Here is a 20,369-nt window from a genome sequence, read left to right on the forward strand (position 1 = left end):
ACGGACGGTTCGGTGGAATAATGTGTTAGAAAGACAATGTTTCTTCAGAAGTGCACAAAAAGCCAAAAGAGTAAAAGAGTCTACTGTTCAGGGGAGCATTGCAGGCAGTCTGGAATAATCTCTAAAATGTATGGAGGGGAACGACTGAAAGCAACAGGGCTTGGAGAGCGACAATGAGGTCAACGGAAGGGAAAGACGGCGGAAAAAATGATTAAATTAGGCTGCAGGTTGGTGGATGTACAGGGTGTGTCTGAACCGAAATCTCTTATTCTGAAGTGCGCGGATATTGCTGTTCTTTTGTTCTGTTCTGAATTTGACCGATAATATGCGGAAGATATTCCGTTAAACGGAAAATGACGACGGCGACGTATCGCACGCAGTGAAATGCAGGTTTTAATGCGTTTATCGACGACTCGACAGGCGCGTTACGAAATAACCGCGCTTGAGACGCCTCCGGGGCCAAGGTTTGTCGCGTCCCCGTTTTCCGAACGCAGATCGTCTTGTTTGTCGAAGAGACGCGGAGACAGATGGTGTTGTCTTCGCGCACACTCGCTGTCGGACGAACGTCCAGGAAGAGACAACCCCGAGAGACTGAATAGAATCCACCGGAAAATTAGAAAGATGAAAGTGGAGAACATGAATAGCTGCAAAACTGCTCCATGAAAACAACGTGATTATCATAAATAATCTGCAGAGGGATTCCTGAAGCAGCCCTCAACCACGGCCGTGGGGAAATTCAGTTCGGGGACAGTAATGAGAAAAATCTCCCAAAAGGATCTCATAAGTGTCCTCCACAAAATAGGAAGACCACCAAGAATAAATATTAGCAGCAGCTCCCCTACCAGCAAGCAAAATACTGAAAGTGAATTACTTTAAAGTAGGGAAATGAGGAAGGAAAACACTCTGAATTAAGCAGTGGCAGGTAGCACCAGAGGAATCTTTTCTCTGGAGTAATAAAAAGCGATTTGTATTGAAGAGGATGAAGAGAATATTGGAAAATAAATTAAGGAATGTGCTTTCAAACAGTTAGTCTGACAGTTTTGGTATGGAAGGGAAATTGCAGACAGTATTGTTTTCCATATATGAAAATATAACGGGGTCTAACTATTTGACTTCTGACCTTGTAACTTGCTGCAGCCTTTAGAAATGTACTTTCCTGTATAAAATATATAAGTTGAGTGTAAATTGGTCTCACTAATGTCTGTCAGACCAATTACGGAAAATAGTAAAGTTCCCTTTATCAGCCATATAATGTGCAAACATGTAGTTTTATCATATAATTCCCCAACCTCAAAAAGTGGGAATTGCATGAAATTTTTTTTTTATGAAAAGACAACTTCTACCTAATTTGGTCAGAAATGTTGCCATAAAAAAATAAACGAAATGCTGGGTAAATACGCAGCTGTAAAAATTCAATACTCAGAGTTAATTCTCAGGCTAATAGCATGTCAATACCAGTGGGGCAGCCTCGCGACACTCCATGCCTACACTTTGACGGTTTATGTCCCATAGTGGTTGACACAGCTCCAGAGAGACCCTGGGAAATGTAGTTCTTATTGGAGGGAGGAACTACAGTATGCACACATGTAAAATAATACCATCCATTGTTGATTCTCCATAGCTGTAACTGCTAGCTGAAGGGCAGAGGAAGTTAAGCATTCTGTCTTTTAAGCAGCTGTCTCTCTGAGGCTCCCAGGCAGTCCTAATCCTCTCCCACACCAGAACTACAGGCCTGGGAGGGAGATGTGTCACCGGGGAATATAAATCACCGCCTATAGTATTGATTTGGCTGGCATGTTTCGTGTGTAAACTAAATGAGCAATCTTTATGCTAACAAATGGATATTGCTGAGACTTGTCATCAAGCATCAAGTCCCTTACTAATATGCACTTGTTTGTTAGCTTTTTCTGGATTTTTGAAGAACTAAATACTGAACACACTATAATTTATTAAATTGTAGTAGACACTGATGAGAACATATAAAACGCATTACGTTAAAAACGACCTTTAATAGGACGATATGAAATATGGCATGCCATCATTTCCTCTTGGCAGGTGTCATGGGCCGTGATTTGTTTTCTTTCGACCAATACAGGTAAAAAAAAAAATAAGAGAGACATATTTTAGTCCAGTGCTCCGGCCTATATCAACTCTTCGGATGAAATACATTCAGGAAATTAAGCCTCATCCAGCCACTCCCTCGACATGTATCATTCTCCGTTGGCCACCTCCGCAACTGGGATCACTGTGTGTCTGAGCCATTGAAGAACATGGCGGCCATTACGGCTCAAGCAAAATAGCATTTATTCACCGTACGGCATTATCAATAGCCATTAACTCCAGCCCCGTAGTGTAGCCCTATGCTACGAAGTAGCGCGCCGTTAAAATGTAAAGGGGCAACTTCCCAAGGAAATGGCACCACTGAGATCAATTTCCTTCCCTGGGCTTTGTTTGACTAAGCCTCTCTGTGTCGAGAGTGCTGGGAGCCAATACTGGACGTGAAGCAAAGAGTGACAGGCCTTCCTCCGTCTGTCACAAGAAAAAGATGTTGTGAGGCTGGCAGAAATGTACAGGCCGATGTGAGCTTAAATAGACCCCCGTCTCCAATTCTTACCAAATAATACATCATGAGAGATAAAAGGATGATCTCATTAAGCCAGGCAGATCAAAACACTGCAAATCTAGCAAAATCCAGGACAGACTGTGATTGGATAATGACCTCAACCAACTGCAGGGTAATTGAAGGGGGTGGAGGGAATGATCACATGAGGCCTGTTAGAACATGTCGTTCCCCTGGGAAAATGAGTTGTGCAAAACTAGTGCAAACATGCTAGTAAATGACTGAAAAAGCCGAAATTAGTCCTTTTATTCGTTTTTCCGTTACAGAAAGCGATTGCAGGAAAGGTCGCCCCTTTTGGGTGGATTATAGGTGGCACACTGGGGAACCAGTGCACTAAAATGTATGTAAAATATTTAAAAAGGTTAAAATACTGGAGTTCACAGCGAACCTTTGCTTGATTAAAAGTGGTGGGACGTTGTGTGCACGGGGGTGTTCTGTTGGCCTTGCAGACTCAGCCTTCAGTTCATGGTGAATGGACTGCATTTATACAGCGCTTTTATCCAAAGCCCTTGACAATTCTCATTAACCCATTCACACACCGACAGAGATCGGTTGCTATGCAAGGCACCGACCAGCTCGTTGGAAGCAATTGGGGGTTAGGCGTCTCGCTCAGGGACGCTTTGACACGCCCAGGGTGGGGGATCGAACCGGCAACCCCGGCAACCGCATATCCTGATGTTCACCCGGTCCAGTTTCAGCAGAGAAATGTAAATGTACCATTTCTTTTTTTATCTAAAATTTTGAGATGCAGCCCCACCACTGGAACGATAGTCCTGTCCTATTTGCGGGCAATCAATTTCGGCAATGGAGTCGCTCTCCCGCACAGAAATCTGATTTCAGGAATGAAGCCTATTTCCAGAAATTGGATAAAAGATGAAATCCGATTTCTTATCAGACCTTGGAGATGTATTTGAGAAACCTGTTATTAAACACTAAGCTGACATACCAGACTGCAGAGGGGCCTACAGCACGTTGCCCAAATGGGCCATTTTGTTACATAGGGACAAATGTGTCCTGCAGACAGTGAGTGAAGAGAGATGACACACAGTGCAATTGAAGCCATCCATTAAGATCTCTTAAGAGACTCGAAGACTGATGATTTCACTTATACCTGAGTACAGTAACTTCAGATAATACTCTTTGCTAAATGTCTGTTGAAAAAGATGAACTTAAGTTGATCTAGCAGTTGAAACCTGAAGCCATTTTGACGATATGACATTTACAACCCAAGATTAAACCACAACTAAGTTTGGTGCTTTGGCGCTTATTGTATTAGATATTGTATTGTTGTATTCAGGGTATTCTAGCTGCCAATCGTAGTATGCTAGTTCGTAATTTGGTGTATTCTTCAAGGGTTCCAGTTGTATCTGTATGGTCACGCGAGGACCATACCGTCCTCTACGATCCGCTTCACACTTGTTCTTGTGTTCGATCTGCCCTTCGTTGTATGTCGTTCTGGATAAGAGCATCTGCTAAATACTTTGTAATGTAATGTAATGTAATGCTTTTCAGCACCCAGGTGATTAATATAAGTAAGTGCCCTGCTGTAAAAACCAGCTATGCCTTGGTGGTCGGAACCGGTCAACCAGCTACCAGCTGTTTCAAAACCAATTTTGAGCAGTTTATTTCAGCGGAGTGGTTGGCTATAGATTCCCAATACCAATTATTCAAGACCTAAACTGGCTGTTTGAAAGAGAACTACAAAACGAGCAAGCTTTCAATTACTTGTGCTAATCTATGGGTACAAATGTTATATTGCCACCCTTTCTTCAGGTCATTTAACTCTCATGAAGGAACTGAATACTTGCAATGGTAGTTGAATAGGTAGTAGTGTGCAGGATCTCTGTTGATCAAACTAACCCTACAGTCAATTAATTGCTTTCATCATATTCCTGCAGACTTTGAAAACTGAAAAATTGAAAAATGGTATGAATCAATTATAAATCTGTGTGTGCATATTATATCCATGCAATTAAAATGATGTAATAACTGTTTGAAGTGCTTCTTTCAGCCATCTCATAATAAATTCCATGTAAAATCTTTGTGACCATGACAAACCTGCAAGATTGCTTTGTTTTTTTTTCCTGACATGAAATCTATTTTTCGGACAAATCACTCCAGTTAGGACAGGGAAGATCAAACACATGTACCCAAAGATACATAAAACATTCTCTCTCAAGGTTCAGTCCAAGCTTGTGATATGTACTCTCTGAGCACTTTATTAGGTAGCCCTGTACACCAGCTCGTTAATGCAGTCAGCTAATCATGTGGCAGGTTCCGCTGTTGTTCAGACCATATGTCAGAAAGTGGAAGAAATGTGATCTTAGTGACTTTGAGCGTGGAATGATTGTTGGTGCCAGACAGGGTGGTTTGAATATCTCAGAAACTGCTGATCTCCTTCATGCAGCCTCTAGAGTTTGCAGAGAATGGTGCGAAAAACATCCAGTGAGCTGCAGTTCTGTGGGCAAAAACGCCTTGTAAATGAAAGAGGTCAGAGGAGAAGGGCCAGAGCTGGTCAAAGCTGACAGGAAGGCGACAGAAACGCAAATAACCACACGTTACAACAGTGGTATGCAGAAGAGCATCTCAGAACACACAATGCTTCAAACCTCTTAAATGGATATGCTACAGCACCACAAAACCAGTCTAAAAAATATGTCTAATAAATTCCTAATAAAGTGCTCACTGAGTGAGTATGACTGCACATCATTATGTCTAAAAATACAGCCTGCCTGACAGACCGCTAATCGAGCAGTTAAATGACGCGCAGGTCCATCCTACCGATTACTTTAACTTTGATTGTTGATTTTGAATGTTAGCAGCATATGCTCTTCAAATTTGTCACATAGTGAAGAAGAAGAGCTTCATATGAGGAACATGAAGTTTAAGGACACGTTTTCAATCTCCACGTATGATTTCCAAATATATACAGCTGAATTTAGGCTACTGAAATGAGTGTAGGTATTTTCCCGTTGCTCTCATTTACCTGCAATCCTCAGAGTGAGCTAAAAACCTGGTAGCATCTCTATGTTAGTACCAGGCTAGTTATCTGCTAAAATTCATATTAATTCAAATCCCTCAACCCAGGTTAGCATAAAAATAGTAGATTATGAATGAATAATTTATTTCAGTCCCACATTATAAGGAAGAAGCTTGACAAATTGTGTCATACATACATACATACATACATACATACACATACATACATGCATACACACACACTCACACACAGACATACATACATACATACACACACACACACACACACACACACACACACACATACATACATACATACACACACACATATATACCAGTCCATTTCACACATTAAAGTTCACACAATCAATGACCGAGAAAGGAATAGGCTGAAGCCAAAGGCTTATTACAGCCTATCCTAAACAATCCATAAGCTTAGATATACAGTTTAGCTCAGGGTAAAAACAATCCGTACATAAGACATAAACAGGAATTGCAACTTAAACAGATAGGATTGGGTGTAGCATTCTGGGATTAGTAAGGTTGGTTAAAACCCACAAAAGGATTTCTGATTTGCTCGTGTTCTTAGGTTAATACAACATAAAGGTTTTAACCATAAAGTCAACTATTGTGAAAGATAAAGAACCACACATTAAATTATCGATTTTCTGTGTTTAAAAGTCACCCTTTAAAATCTTCTCTCTTCTGAGGACAGAGAAATCCATCACATATCACATCGAGACAGGTAAATTGGAATTTGAGTGCACCTATAAATCATCTTCACCTAGACTGCTTCAAAGAACCTTTTGAAAATTGTTCATACATAGTAACATGATATGTGCGTGTGTGTGTGTGTGTGTGTGTGCGTGTGTGTGTGTGCGTGTGCATGTGTGCGCATGCGCTTTGATGTTTTTTTACTCTGGGACCAAGCAATGGGTGGAATAAGAATAATCACATTATCATCTCAAGATAAAGAGAGGTCTGTCTCTTTATTTCCATACCATTTTCTTGCACCTCAAGGTAATATTCCACGGTTATTTACTCGATAAATCCAGACTACACAGAATGACAAAAATAAATAAATCTCCCCTGCCTGTGGTTGGATATGAGTTGTCACATTTCTCATAAGAAAGCTCCTAAAAGCTTTTCAAGCACACTCCATAATCCTTACATCCAGAACGCACTCCTACACAATCTTCAGCGGCGAGGAAGCCAGCAGGCCGCTCGGGCGTTTGACTGCTGAAATCCCGCAAGCAAACGCGGGCGGCTTCCCACTCTGCCTTTACGGTGCAGAGCCACAGAGACGTTTAGCTTGAAAACAGACTTAAAGTGGCACCGTAGGGCTCCATTCAATCAGACAGCTGCGCTTTCTCTTTCATGCTGAGTGAATGCAACTGAACAGGGGGCAGCATGTACCCTAGTGGCTAAGGTACGTGACCAGGACCTGGAAGGTTGGTGGTTCAAGCCCCGGTGTGGCCAAGATAAGATCCACACAGCTGTTGGGCCCTTGAACAAGGCCCTTAACCCCGCATAGCTCCCCTGGAGCTAATCAAGTTGCTTTGGATAAAAGCATCAGCTAAAAAACTAATGAATGATGATGATAAGGACAAAGCCCCTGAACACAGCACCTACTCTTCCAATTTGTCCATCCATCCATTATCTCACCCTTGCAGGGGCTGCTGGAGCCGATCCCAGCAAGCATTAGGGTGAGAGGCAGGAATACGGCCTGGACAGGCCACCAATCCAAACGAGGTATGAGTTTGGGGTCCATTTCATTTTAGGCAATTCAGGAAATGTATTGCAATTCAGTTATTATTATTATTGAACTTGTTCAAAATACGCACAGATCATTGTGGGCATGAAATTGCTTTCCCAGTTCCTGAGTTGAGTTTCTCTTAATTTCCTGAAACTGACTGAAGTGAAATGGAATTCACCCCAAACCCTGGAGGTGATGTCATGGGGACTGAACCCCACTGCCGACTACGAGCAGACACAATAGAACTACGAGGTGGAGCTACAAAGTATAACATTACATTACAGTTATTTATCGGACGCGTTTATCTAAAGCGACTAACATTGATTAGACGAAGCAGGGGGGGCAATCCCCCCTGGAGCAACGTGGGGTTAAGGGTCTTGTTGAAGGGCCCAACAGCTTTTATTGCGGCTACACCGAGGCTTGAACCACCAACCTTCCAGGTCCCACTCAAGCACCGTAGCCACTAGGCTACAGTACAGGCTGCCTGGCTAGTTAGCTGCAGTGTTGCGGGCTTGACGTGAGTCCCATGCAGGAAGCCCTGGGTCGCTCAGTGCTTCCGGTGGCACTCTGTGGCAGCCTGGCCTCTCCATGTCCGTATCAGAGCATGGGGCCTGACTTCCAGCTTAAATAAACACCCTCCCAACCCCTTCGCCTGCTCCCAGCATACCAAGCGAATAGTACAATATTAGAGATGATGGAGCCTGCATAATTGATGATGGTGGAATCCCCATAGACATTCAGGGGGTCAATTATTAATGAACGCTTCTGCCGTCAACTTCCTTCCCTCGGTCTGGCCTGTAACGGAGGTTGAGGTGGGTGGGAGATCCTGCCGTACGGACCTCTGCAGCACGTTTATTTTTCGCCGTTTGTAAAGAGAGTATTTTCAAATTTGAGCAGTATTTGGAATTGGGAAGCCATATTTGAACCAGGTGTCTCTCCCCATTTGCACGTGTGAACTATCTTCCTCCCTGAGTCACAGAGGATAAAATATATTCGGCCACAAAACTGGCTGCTGAACTGAAGGTATCTGCACACAGTACCCCCGCACCTGAGGATCCTGAGGACCCAGCCAAAGCCTGGCCAAAGAAGATCAATTTATAAGCAAGTTTCTTGGTTATGTAGTTCAGCACAGCCATTGACCTCTGTAGCAGCCCAAAATATATGGTAGAGATAATGATGAAAAAAAAAACAGCAGTACATAAAATGTATTCTTTTTGGCTCAAGATAAAACCATGTAGTAGTAACATCCGTATTCACGCTGGTGGCTGTTGTGATTCCAGTTCAGTGTCAAACTGACCGTTTTAGAAACCTGAGGTTGGTCAGATGTTCATGAACATTCTGAACATCCCATTTTTTATTTTTTTACACCTTCATGTTTATTTATTTTACATATGGCTGGGTATATCAGTGAAGCAGTTCATGTGCCTTTAATGTTCATGCCTCCAAAGAAGCGTGGCAGACAGCGAACTACAAACGCGCAGTACATAACATATTCAGAGAGCAGGCACGTGATTCCAAACGCAGCCCGTCAATCAACCTTTCATTGAGATTAATAGTACAAATAATAATTATTATCATACAGGACCACTCGTCTCTGCGGCCTGTCGAATGCGGTCTTAAAATAGTCAACCGGCTAGACTGTAGGGATCGTTGCCTCCTCATTAATATTAATGGAGGTTTGAGCATGTTGCAGCATTTTAGACAGTGCTTGCGGTGGCTTGACAACCGCAACTCTGATAATACCCAAAAAACCCTGACAATTCCTTTGCCGTCGGACGTAAAAAAGGTCTCCTGTTGCAAGTGACGAGAGCCCGAGACTTGCCTCCGCTCCTCTCTGCCCGCCTGTCAGTCGGTTACCACCACATTATTCTGGAGCCAAGCCATCATTATGCACCACGGCAAAAAGAGTGAACAAAAATACAATAAATAAATGATGGCCAACATGGCTGGCAGAAATCCCCACCGCAGTGACGACAGGACGTTGGGTGCCCAAGGCTCTTTGATGGGATGAAGACAACAAAGGCTATCCTGTCTGGTCCGAACTGACAAGTTACTGTGGCACAAGTCGCAGAAGATTTTCACGGAGGAATGTGTCCCAACACACATGGCAATACGCCCTGCCCTGTCCACCGTCAACAGCTCCAACAATGGGCATGTGAACGTTGGAACTGGACCTTGGAGCAATGGAAGAAGGTTCGATGAGTCCTGTTTTCTTTTACATCATGTGGACGGCCAGATACATGTTTGCCGATTACCTGGGGGAGAGATAGCACCAGGATGCACTGTGGGAAGTCGGTGGAGGGAGTGTGATGCTCTGGGCAATGTTCTGCTGGGAAATCCTGGGTCTAGGCATTCATGTGGACGTCAATTTGACACGTGCCACCTACCTAAACATTGTTGCAGACCAGGTACACCCCTTCATGGTAATGGTACGGCCTGGTGACAGTGGCCTCTTTCAGCAAGATAATGCGCCCTGCCACACTGCACAAATTGTTCGGGAATGTCCCTGTCCTCTAGGGTCCTCATCACACTTGTCCCTGTGTTCGATTTGCACTTTGCTGTAGGTCACTCTGGATAAGAGCGTCCGCTAAATGCATGTAGTGTTATGGGAATGGTTTGAGGAACATGACAAAGAGTTCAAGGCATTGCCCTGGCCTCCAAATTGGTCTGATCTCAATCCGTTCGAGCATCTGTGGGATGTGCTGGAACAACGAGTCTGATCCATAGCGGCTCCACCTTGCAACGTACAGGACTTAAAGGATCTGCTGCTGACGTCTCGGTGCCAGATACAACAGGGCACCTTCAGAGGTCTTGTAGGTCATGCCTCGACAGGTCAGAGCTGTTTTGGCAGCATGCGGAGGATCCACAGCATATTAGGCATAATGTTGGTCATAATGTTTTGGCTCATCAGTGTATGTTTATTCTAATTGCAGTCCTAAGATGAACAAATTGCTTTTTGTTACAAAGTAATGACAAAATAATTGAATAGATTTAAAACAGCATTCAGGTACAAAGCTTGTTGAATCTGGGCCTTGTACTTCAACCTTGTCATTCTGGATAGTTAATATGGAGTTGAAAGGCATGCAGGCTTCTGCAGTGGAGGATTTGCCTGTGTCACACACACACACACACACACACACACACACACTGACACATACACACACACACACACACACACACACACACACACCACTGAACACCTACATGCCGGGGGCTTTGTGCAGTGGAGGATTCGCCCCTCTCACACTCACACACACACTCACACACACACACACACACACACACACACACACACACACACACACACACTCTCACACACACACACACGCACACCACTGAACACCTACATGCCGGGGGCTTTGTGCAGTGGAGGCTGCCTGGTTCAGTTTCGTCATCGGTCTCATTCTCAGCAGGGTCTGTGTGGAGGATGACGGAGGACACCGTTTATGAACGAAGGAGGTTAAGGAGTCGAGATTCCATCGTGACTGACATATCATTTTTAACTCCTGCCGAAAGAGAGAGTGGGAGGGAGAGAGAGAGGGAGAGAGAATGAGAGCATGTTTGACTCACACTGTTATGTGGGCACCAGAATTATAAAAAAAGGCTGCATATAATAACATGGATTATGACCTATATTGTATGTTCAAACTTACTGGAAATCTATATACTTTCATTTCAATACATATCCCCTCATATTTCAATGTTTTTTATTTAGCCATTTAGTGATCCGTTTTTTTATGAAAACCACAGATTCCAAAATTGTTGGCACCCCCAACTTTTATTGTAAATAAAATAAAAAGCTGAATTTGGCAATACAATTTTACTTTAATTTAGTTCATCGCTGTCAAAAGGAACTATATTGTGTCATTCAATCACTTCCTGTTCCACTAGAGTGTAAAAAATGAGGTAACATGCATGCTGAATCCTATTGTCAACAATCAGCATGGGAAAAGTCAAAGCTAAATTCAATTCAGAAGACACAGATGGTAATTGACCATCACAAGTCAGGTAGTGGGTATATATTTATATATATATTTATTCTATTATAAAAATTGTGGAACCAGTTTTGTGGGGAAATACATTTTATTTAACTTTGGTTGATTCCATTGAATCATTAATAAACTGCACTACTTTACACATGTTGTCAAATGAAGCTTATGTCAATAACTGTATTCTTTTCTTAGTTTACAGCATGTTTGTGCATATCAAGTGTGCCAATAACTCTGGAGCCCACTGTATATGCATGTATACTTATGTCTCATGTTTTCTTTGGCAATATTTACTGTATTTCCTGCCAGTAAAGCTCATTGAATTAAATTGAATTGAATTGAGAGAGAAAGAGATAGATAGATAGATATATAGATAGAAAGCGCTAGTGAGAGAGAGAGAGAGATTGAGATAGGAGCCCTTGGGAGCAAAGAAGGGTTAGATTAAAGATTAAACTGAAGGTCCAGTGATGGAGGAAAAGTACTAGATAAATCTTCACACTGACCCCCCCCATACCAGCAATCTGTCACACTGGCCCCTGACCCCCCCCCTTCCTTGTTGCCCTGACCCCCACTCCCCTCCAGTTTCCCTGACCGATTCTGTAAACGGCAGGTCTAAATGGCCTGAGAGCTCCCCTTCAGCACAGTCCATAGCTGGCCCCGGCAGGCGTGGCCCCGGTGGGCGTGGCCCAGACAGTGCTCTGTTCTGACTGATGAGGGTCCTGGGGGTCATCAGAAGGAGAAGTGATACGTATGCCATCCGGAGAAAAACCCCGCTCCCACCTCCCCCTTACGCCATACGAGAAGGTCGACCGTTTAAACGCTACAATACATCATTGTTTCACACGATATTCTAGTGTCCTTAAGTGCTCCAAAAAATTGTTTGGTCATGAGTCCGGCAGGTTCAGGATGACTGTTACGAAGCGTTGCTTTCACTGTTGCCACCATTTTGACTGATTCACTGGGCATTATACTTCAATATTGTTGTTCTTACAGCTCATCTTCTCATAAAGGTTGGTAAATATAATTGCTCAGACATGCGCAGAGTGCAAGTGTCGGAGAGGGACACAAACAAAGGATTATGCTAGAACCTCCCTGTCAAAAATATTCTCAAATATTTACTCTAGTGATGATTTCACCATGGTCACAACGATTTGTTATATCACAAATTTAAAATCCAGAACTCTTCACCTTATAAACTGCAGTCAAGGAGAGGCCTTGACTGACAGCACAGAATTAACATCTTATTCAGACGACTGGAGAATGGCAGAATGATGTTTATTTTTTCTCAGTAGCAAGCATTCATAGTAAACTCTTCTGGTGCCTATGCATTACCACCTCTATTATTACCATGGTAAATAGCAGAACTACTCCATTAACAGATTGGACCTTGGCTTCTGGTGCTAGCAGTGTCTGACATGAAACTGCTGCAGAAAGAAACTCCTTTCCATTACCCAACAATATTAATGTGAGTCAGAGTGACAGAGGCTAATCTAAGATCTGTAATTAATGTGTAAGGAATGGCCAGGTTTAGCGAATTCTGAAAATTAAAAGTTTCCTAGCAACCTGCAATCAAGTCCCGTCGCAGCCAAGCAGGTCAAGGGTGGCCGTAATCACACATTTGCCAGGGCTTGTATGACAATTTGCACGAGACACTCTTTCTGGCCAAAACAGGTACAGAAAATGAATAAATAAAGAAATAAAAACCCTCCCCCTATGCGTGCAGGCATAAAGTTCATCTTGGCCATTAATTGCTCAGTTTTTTAATCCCGACTAAGTGTCAAAGCAATTATGGAGGTTATTTTTAGAGAGGGCCCCAATGTCACGGGTAGGCCTGTTAGCTCACATGCAAACCGTGTCCTGACACACTTACTGTAGACAGTCCGTTTCCTCAAGCCCGCATCGCCCTCAAGCCCACGGCAATCCCACAATGCAAAACCACGCCAAATAAAATCTTAAACTGTTAAACAAGGCTTAATGAAAATAACGGACAACTATATAAACTGATAAATGAATGATCAGATTAGTTTTTGGCTCCGATTGCAGAGTAATAAAGACTTAAGAGGTACGTACCCCTTACTTACAGCTCTGTTTATGTGTACTGGTGGACACAAACAATGGCTGTAGACGGCGGTCTGCGTTGTTGACTGAAGACCACTCATGAGAAGCCATGTAAATGGTAATAACATCTGAAGATGATGATTACCATCAACAGTGCTCAACGGTGCAGTGTATTGTATGTGTTATTGTTGAGATGTGACAGAAAGATGCTGACAGTACATTATATAAATATTAAGTCTTAGACAGGATTCATGACAGCCTGCCGTGAACATGAATAGATTTGATCCATCTAAGATTTTTCAATGCCATGGCTATTTTTACTGCTCTATTTATAGATGGCTGTAGAATTATTTTCACTGTAGAACATCAATGCGTGTACACTTCACAGCTCATTAACTCCGACATTGAATTCCGTGAGCAGAATTTCTAATTGCGGAGCACCGCTGAAGAACTAAACCAAACACAGGACACGCTGTAGAAATTTCAGCCTTTGGCTTTAGAAGCACCCGAAAATATATTTCACCAGTGGTGAAACCAGACCTTTGAAGATTTCAAGAGTGAAGAATGGATGAAGGTAAAATAATAATAATAATAATAATGTTAATAATAATAATAATAATAATAATAATAATAATAATAATAATACTTTTTATTTTCCCAAGCTCAAAGCACTGTACAATAGAAACAACAGAAAAAAAAGCTTAATTAATTAATTAAATGAGAAAAATACAAGCAACACAAATAGCAAAAAAACAAGAGCAAGCAATACAAACAATGTTTACAAGGAAGCAGAAGGGAGAATAAAACCCCCTGAATGACCAGAGAAATAACATGCTATGTGTGATGACCGGTGTCATAGGCTTTCCTAGATAGGCTTTTAACTGTGTTTTCAAAGATTCAGAAGTCCTAATGCACTCAGGAAGGTAATTCCCAAGCCTGGGTGCTGCAGCACTAAAAGCCCTGTCACTCACAGAATGGAGTTTGGAGGGGGGTACAGTAAGTGTGTCCAGACTGGAGCAGTGAATAGGGTGACCAGGAGTGTGTAGGGTCAAGAGCTCAGTGAGATAATGGGACGCAAGACCAGATAGAGTCTTGTAGGTCAGTTAAAGGACCTTAAACTCTATCCTTGATGAAAATGGAAGCCAGTGGAAGTTATTCAGTACAGGGGATATGTGCTCACTTGCATGTGTGTGGGAAAGAACTGTAGCAACTGAACCATTTGGAGATGAGACAGTGAGTTAGAGGGACACCTATCAGCAGAGCAGTGGACCCAGCACAGAGCCTTGAGGCACACCTTGAGTGACATGGGCAGGGCTTGACTGACAGGGCTTAACTGACAACCTCAAGTCTGTCACTGATGTAAACCACTGCAGGGTTACACCAGTGATCCCATAAATGCCCTCCATTCTGTTCAGGAGGAGGCAGTGATTAACTGTATCAAAAGCGGCAGGAAAGGCAGGTTGGAGATTGGCCAAAAATTATTGAGGTTTTCAGGATCAATGCCAGCTGCAGCAGTTTTTAAAGCTTATCTGTGGGGACATGGAAACCCTCATACACCTCATGGCGAGTTCTTTCTTCCACAGGGTAACAGAATACAATGTTGCCTGTGCAAGGTTTAAAAAGGGAGCGACAACCGACCAAACTTCTCTTCCTGTAGCTTTGGCTAATTACGCTCCCCGCCCCATCACTCGCTGTAGCTCTTGTTCCTCTCCTACCATATACACCAGGCCAGAGCTTTTACACTGCATTACCTATCTTGTCCAGAGTGCCCTACATACTGACATTTCTACACACAATCCGTCACATACAGCAATTCAGGCAACGTACCTTACTCAACAGTAGCATCTGACTCAACTTTAGAACCTGCAGCCTCACTGAATTCCCCAGCCATTAAACGTCTTTCAGATGATCAACAGGGCGTCAAGCCATTAAATTCTATCACAGAACTGCCTCTGGCAGATCTCATTTCTATTAATTTCTATAAAGAAACCTTGTTAAATATATTTCAGCCACCTGGGAATTTCCTGTCCTAATGAACACCGCAGAAAATATTGAAAACAAAATTGCCTGAAGCTAACTTTCTCTCAGTCAAGGCAATATGACTCTTTTCCAGCCTGTATTCTAAAGAGTAATGTCAACCCATTAGTCCACATTAGAGCACTGCCTACATGCATGCAGCTTCTGACCACCTAGCTTAATTTAGAGGGCCCAGGTCCAATAATGAATAAATACAGTAAATTAATATGTACATGTTGAGATATACAATAAAAAACATTATTTTCATGCTTAAGAGAAGGCACTGTTGTTTCCATTCAATTTCTCAGAAACTTGCTCCTAACTTGCTAGACATACCCATCGTGCAGTTGCAGATGGAGATTTCCAGATTTCGTGGACAGTGAGGCTGTTTCTGTTGATTGTGTATTCCTTTGCAGCAATGATAATAATGACTGTATCGCATAATAATCTGTATCCTGTTGATAATAATCTGTATGGTATAATCAGGATCCCGAAAAGGCATACCCTATTTGGTTGACCAGCCAGCGTATAACTCCTTAACAAGAAACTACAGTTCATATCTAGTGTACTTTCATATGACTTGTTGTCGTCTGGACCTCATTTTGGATCTAGGGGAAGGAAGCTAGAGAAACCGGAGATCTCAATAGTGCTTATTCTGTCCACTAGGACGCCATATCAGTAACACCGAGACAGGTGTTATATATACAGGTGACAGGTGAGGCCAGTCCTGGAGGATAATGACATACCAGGCAATGTCTTTCCTGGCTTGTGACACCACTCTCCAGCACCAGGATAAAAAGGGAGAGAGCCAACAATCCTTCAGTCAAACAGAATCATTGATTCTCTAGACTCACCCGACACTCAGCTCTTGCATTACCACTGTCCTCTTTGCTTCAAGCCAGCAGCTATACCATCAAGCACACTGCTTCAGCCGAATGGCTTGTTGTGCAGCAGATGCTAAAAAGAATTAGCCATCAGACACAGAAGTATAGGAACAGGGCACGTGTTTACTTCAGTAACTTCAGTAACTCTTCTCAATGTAGTTTCAGATAAGCGTCATAATATAATTTAGCAAACCAATGCAATACAGAAATAATGCAATGCAAAATAATAAAATAAGCAAGTGTGGGCTTGGTTAATACAGGGTTGGGAGACCTCCTGGGAAAACGAAGTTGCTGCTGGAAGTAGTATTGGTGGGTGGGAAGGGGGCGATCTTCCCTCTGGTCAAATAAAGCACAATGCTCAAGTTTAGTGATGGGATACTGTGCTGTAGGGGGTGGGGCTCCACTGGCTAAATCCCCCACCTGGACTGTGTCTGCATCAGACTCCTAAACACTGTGTCCTCTGAGTATGCACCACCTCACACATAAAGCATCATAAATCGTCTCACACCTGTGTAGATTACACTCCAGTTGTGATTACTGATCCTTAAAGAATTTTCAGAAGCTGCATGAAATTACATTTTTTCCAGCAACAATGGTAGGGAGACAGAACCTTTGATGCTGATATGGAGTATCTTGAGGGTCTAAATAATCAGTGACGATATTCAGTGAGCTCAGAGCTATATTGTCACGCCTGCATTGTATTGTGACATGCAAACGCATTCATACTGTGGGTTATTTAAGTGGCAATGTCGAGTTCGACGTATTTACGTTCATGGCCTGACCTAAACCCGATGTTCAATGCTTGAATGTCTGATAACCACGGGGAGAGCAGCACCAACGAAAATGTCTTTTCACAATCCCCGTGCTGTCCCTGACACCAGCTGAAGTTGCAATGCCGCATTGGGTCCGTTTAATGAGCTGAGCACTGCACTGAAAGAACATGTATCGCTCTGTTCATGCGGTACCAGAGGTCAGAAGCCATTAGGTTGAAGAATTGCTTTCATTTCTGAACAGTACGGTGGAGAGGACCTCTCCCAAACCGTGATTACAAAGCGCCTTTACCGCCAACCCATTTTCACCTTTAGGCCAGGTGCTATCCATCGTCGGTGGGAGTGAGTATGGACTAAAAAACGATTAAAAGTCACTCAGTTCAGCCATTTCTCTGGCTTCGGTTGAGATGAGAGGTGTGTGAATATCGCCGACATGTGTCTGATCATTGACCAGTCTCTTTAAATCTCTTCTTTTTTTTTTTTACAACGACTCGCACTGTGTGTGGACTTGAAATACGCTGCAATCGAAGTAAGGATATACAGTCGGCTCCAGAATTTTTGGCAGCTTTGATAAATATGCAGGAAATATGTGCATATAATATGTGCTGTAAAGTTAAAAAAAGAATACACAGTTATTGACATACACTTCATTTTCCAACATGTGTAAAGCAGTGGGCTGTATTAATGATTCAATGGAAACTACCAAAGTCTTACATTTTTCAAATGGGGCGACGCCAAAATGCGACCAATTTATGGCCTCCCTCACCATCTTCCTCATGTCCGTGGGGACAACATGACACTTGTGTCATATCCCTGGCAAGTTCGCAACCTTTCCATAAGTTTTACTTAAAAGTGCCTAGTGGTATGTTTAACCATTGTTACAGTCAATTATGATTGGCCCATGGTGATGGACGACAAAAAATGTTTGCAGCCCCAGGAAGTGATGGAATTCCTGCCAATGAAAAATGTTTTTGATTTTATTTACAGTAATTGTTTGAGGTGCCAATAATTTTGACAAAAATGGTTTTCAGAAAGAAAATGAGATTACTTAATAAAACAAAACCCCTTGAAACATGAGAGTATTGTACTGAAATAAAAGTATTGGTCCTTTTACCATATTTTTTTAATCAATAATTCTGCAAGTAATGTTTGGGACATATTTTCCCTTCTTTTCCATTTGGCTCTGTGCTCCGCAATTTTAGATTGGTAAACAAATACTTAAAAGTGCACATTCTCAGCTTAAATTTAAGGGCATTTCTTTAACATTTTTGGTTTCACCATGTAGGAAACACACGCACTTTTTATGCACTCAGCAGTGCAGGCCATGCATTTTAACCGTCTGCTCCCTGCCAAACAACACCAACAGCTGAGTCAAGTCACCAACCAATCATGGACGAATAACCCAGAATCCCATTGCATCTCCCGTAGGCACCACCATGGCGGGGAACGGGTTGCAAATGACCCATTTCCACATTACTCAAAACCACGTTTACTCAAAATCCGCTGTCGCTCTCGTTCGCCATCCTTCTTGGGCTGTTATGAGGACTGAGCAGGCCATCGGAAGCAGGGCAGAGCAGAAGAGGAGGGAGCCAGTTCCACCCCGTAATAGCTTATTGATGTGATAATCAGTGTGTCTGAAGCCATAGCAGCAACCGCAGTCACGACACCAATCTCCTATCCGTTAGCATGGCATCTTGTCAGGGGGAAAAAGACATTTTCAAATAACTGTGGAAAAAAAATAACACTTTAATCGATTGAAGGTTTTGAATCCGTTTTTCCCTCTTTGCTCATCCTCCGACTGCCTTTTCTGGCCCCCGATGGAACATATCTATTGGAGTGATAATTTAATGGTTTGTTTTTCAGCAGCAATTTGCTTCCAATTGTTCTGCCATGGACACTTTGATCTCGGCCCCGCCGTGTGGCAGAGCCGGGAGAGAGGGCAGTGATGTGATTGGAGAAGGGGAGAGAGGGCAGTGATGTGATTGGAGAAGGAGAGAGAGGGCGGTGATGTGATTGGAGAAGGGGAGAGAGGGCGGTGATGTGATTGGAGAAGGGGAGAGAGGGCAGTGATGTGATTGGAGAAGGGGAGAGAGGGCGGTGATGTGATTGGAGAAGGGGAGAGAGGGCAGTGATGTGATTGGAGAAGGGGAGAGAGGGCAGTGATGTGATTGGAGAAGTAGAGAGAGGGCAGTGATGTGATTGGAGACGGGGGGGTGGGGGCGGCGATGCGATTGGGTGAAACGGAGAGTCGGACCTGGGAACGTGCTCACGGCAGAATTGCTTTCGACACCACAGAGAGCAGCACGAGCAGTGGAGGAAATTAACATGTTCCTGCTGTGTTGATTAAGCGAAACAATTAGCCACTTAGAGGTGGGTCCAGTGGAAGCCGCCACCATTTTAGCAGGGTCATTCCTGTATGAGGTCATTCTGTCTATTGTTCGCTGAAATAGTGTTCAAATAATAGTGTCGTACCACGGAAGGTCATCGAAATTTTAATTCAAAGTTGGCGGGGGAGAAACACACGTCCATTTTTAATCTAGAGCGCAACATGAGCAGTTGTTATTAAAGTTAGAATTATCGGTTTAATATTCCCCGCCCCCCAAATTCCATCAACCACGGGAGCAGGCGCTCAGGTTCCCCGGCGCCTTATTGAATTCCGTGTCCAGGGCACGTTCTCCCGATTCGGCAGAAAGAGAGCCTTTTGGGTTTCCCACTGCATTTCAGCTGTGCAGAGGAGGGGGCGGGGGTGGATGCTAGAACAATGGGCAAGTTCCTTTTGTGTGATTGACAGGCAACATATTGCCTTTCCCAGGGAATGAAACCTCTAAATCAATCAAATTGAAGACTGCATGGATTACAGGATTGACCAGCTAAAAAAAGCCAGCCTTGCACACAGAGCGTGTAATATTGATGACTGGCAACGTCATGTTTTCATCAAATACAGGCAAAAACCTGGGCACCCTTGGTCAAAACGCCTTTTACAATTAATATCTAAGTAAACAGAAGCTAATCTGACCTCCCAATGGCAGAACGTTAATCAGATTTCTTCAAATTTTAAAGCAAGATTTTTATTATTTATTTTTATAAGATACTTTTTATTTTAATTTTTCATAGTTTCAAAATAATAAAAAAAGGAAAAAGGCCCTGTGCCAAAGTGTGGGAACCCTTAGTACTTTGTAACTCTATAACAGCTTGCAAACGCTTCCTGTAGCCAGCTAAGTCTTTTAATTCTCACTTTTGGAATTTTTCCCCATTCTTCCTGGCAGAACACCTCAAGCTCAGAAATATTCTTCGGCC

The sequence above is a fragment of the Conger conger genome, chromosome 10 (genome assembly GCF_963514075.1).
Source record: "Conger conger chromosome 10, fConCon1.1, whole genome shotgun sequence".
Taxonomy (NCBI): domain Eukaryota; kingdom Metazoa; phylum Chordata; class Actinopteri; order Anguilliformes; family Congridae; genus Conger; species Conger conger.